This window comes from Mustela putorius, unplaced genomic scaffold (genome assembly GCF_011764305.1).
Source record: "Mustela putorius furo isolate JIRA1106 unplaced genomic scaffold, ASM1176430v1.1 tig00003901_pilon_pilon_pilon, whole genome shotgun sequence".
In the NCBI taxonomy this organism is placed as follows: domain Eukaryota; kingdom Metazoa; phylum Chordata; class Mammalia; order Carnivora; family Mustelidae; genus Mustela; species Mustela putorius.
In genome coordinates, this window is record NW_025422049.1 from 561,203 (window position 1) to 564,115 (window position 2,913).

The following is a 2,913-nucleotide window of genomic DNA, read 5'->3' on the forward strand; positions in this document are numbered from 1 at the left end:
GCTCTCCCTAACCACCTGCTGTCACCGTCACTGTTCTAGTCTTTAAATCCTGAGTAAATCTCCAAAACAAACAAACAAACAAAAAAACCCACAAAAAGAAATCTAAAATAAATCAAAGACCAAAACAAATGAAGCCATGCCAATCTCATCTCATTCTCTGAACAAGTTAGGTTTTGTTAAGAAAAGTTGTGATTAAAGTAACAGTCTGCCTAAAAGCATTTGCACTGGATAATGAAGTGGCCTTACTTGTAATCCTGCTTGCTTATCCATATCTGCTGGAAGGTGGATAGTAAGCCCAGAATGAAGCTAGGGATCCACACAGAGTACTTGTATTCAGGGGGTGTGATAATCTTGATCTTCATTGTGCTAGGTGCCAAGGCAATGATCTTCTGCATCCTGTCAGTGAGGCTAGGGTATATGGTGGTCCCACCAGACCGAACCTTGTTGGTATTGAGGTCCTTATGGATGTTTCCATCACACCTCATGATGGAATTGAAGATAGTTTTATGGATACCACAGGATTCCATGCTCAGGAAGGTCGGCTGGAAGAGTATCTAGCTAGGAGGAATATAACTGCACATTGCCAATGGTCACGATCTGTCCATCTGGCACCTCTTAACTCTTCTCCAGGAAGGAGCTGGAAGTCACGGTAGCCAACTCCTGCTCAAAGTCCAGGGAAATACAGCACAATTTCTCCTTGATGTCACACATGATTTCCTGCTCAACAGTGGTGGTGAAGCTGTAGTCATGCTCCGTGAGGATCTCTATGAGGTAGTCCATCAGGTCCCAGCCAGCCAGTTCCAGATGCAGGATGGCATGGATAAGGGTGTATCCCCTTGTACATAAGCACAGTGTGGGTGGCCTAGTCATCAAAGATCATCACAATGTCAGTGGCATAGCAAGAAGAGTACAGGGACAGCATGTTCTGGATGGCCACCTACATGACTGGGATACTGAAGGTCTCAAACATGATCTGTGTCATCGTTCCATAGTTGGCCTTGGGGTTCAGGATGACCTTGGTTAGTAGCATGGGGTGCTGCTTGGGGCCACATGAAATTAATTGTAGAAGGTGTGGTGCCAGGTCTCCATGTCATCCCAATTGTTTCCCATTGTTTCCCAATGACAATTACTATACTCAGTAAGATACTTCAGGGTCAGGAAGTCCCTCTTGCTCTGGGCCTCATCAAACATGTAGAAGTCCTCTGGCCCATATCCACCTTCATGCCTTGGTACCGTGGATACCCCACAATGGAGAGGAAGACAGCCCTGGGCTCTTCATGGGCTATGAAGCCAGCCTTGTACATGTTTAAAAAATCTTTCCAGCCATTCAATGTCTTTTGATTGCCTCTAATAATTTGTCACTCTGTTTTTAGGCACATAAATAAGATTTTTATGCCTTCTTGGAGAATTGACCACTTTCTCATTATGCAATGTCCCTCTTTATTCCTGATAATTTTCTTTGCTCTGAATTCTGTTTTGTCTGAAATTAACATAGATACTCCAGCTTTCTGGAGTATATCTCTCATTCTCATAGATTTAACTGAGTGATTTTTGTATTTGTGTATAATGAGGGATATAAATCCATGTTTTTCAAAGTGTATACACAGTTATTATCTTACGGTTTTGAAGATAAAATTCTCCTATTTAATGGTCTTGATACCATTATTGAAAATCAATCACCCATAGATATATTATTTCCTTTCAGATTTCCTATTCTATTCGATTGTTCTATACATCTAACTTTATGCCAGCACGACAGTGTTTTGATTACTATAACTTTGTAGAAGGCTATGAAATGTGAGTCCTTCAACTTTTATGAAAATATAGCTTCATAGAATAGATTAGCAAGTGCTCCCTAATCATTTGTTTTTGGAAGAATTTGAGTAGGATTGGTGTTAATTTTTCTTTAAATGTTTGTTATAATTCACAAATGAACCATTTATTTAATGAGATTTTCTTTATTTGGATTTTTTAAATTAGAAACTTTATTTTTAGAGTAATTTTAGGTTCACAGAAAATTAAATGGAAAACACAGAGTACTTATATTTCCCTGTCTCCCACTTTGTCCTCAATCACTTCTACTTCTGACATTCTGCACCACAGTAGTACATTTGTCATAATCAATAAACCTACATTGAAAAAATTTCAATCGAAGTCCATGGTTTACATAGAGATTCACTCTTGGTTTTGTACATTCTATGGGTTTTGACAAACTTTGAATGATATGTATCAGCCATTGTTGTACCATACAGAATAGTTTTAGTATCCGAAAAATCTTCTGTACATAGATTGATAACTCATATATTTTTAGCATGAAATGCTCTTCTAGTTTCTGGATGGGCCAGTTTATTTATCCACTCACATACTGAAGGACATCTTAGTTGCTCACAGGATTTGGCAATCACGAATGAAGTTGCTATAAAGTTTTATGTGCAAAGTTTTGTGCACATGTATGTTTTCAACTCCATTGGATAAGTATTCAGGAGTACAACTGCTGGATTGTGTAGTAAGAACATGTTTAGTTTTGCAATAATTTGTCAAACTCTTTCTTTTTTTTTCTTTCTTTTTTAATTTATTTTTTATTTTCAGTATAATGGTATTCATTTCAAACTCTCTTTCAAAGTGGTTGTACTATTTTACATTTCCACCAATAATGAATGAGAGCTCTGTTATACCATATTCTCATCAGCATTTGGTGTTGTCAGTGCTTTGGATTTTGGCCATTCTAATAGGTGTGTACTGGTATCTCATTGTGGCTTTCCTTTGCATTTTCCCAATGACAAATTATGTGAAGCATTTTTAAAAAATGGTTATTTGCCATATCTATATTTTTTAAGCAGGTGTCTATTCAGGACTTTTGCTTATTTTTCATTGAGGTATTTGTTTTCTTTTTGTTGAGTTTTAAGAGTGCTT

The 2,913-nt window shown here is 37.5% G+C and overlaps 1 pseudogene; it reads right to left on the reverse strand.

Annotated features, from left to right (window-relative positions):
• Nucleotides 1-242: 242 nt before the first annotated feature.
• LOC101674534 lies at nucleotides 243-1,304 on the reverse strand (annotated as a pseudogene).
• Between the last annotated feature and the right edge of the window lie 1,609 nt (nucleotides 1,305-2,913).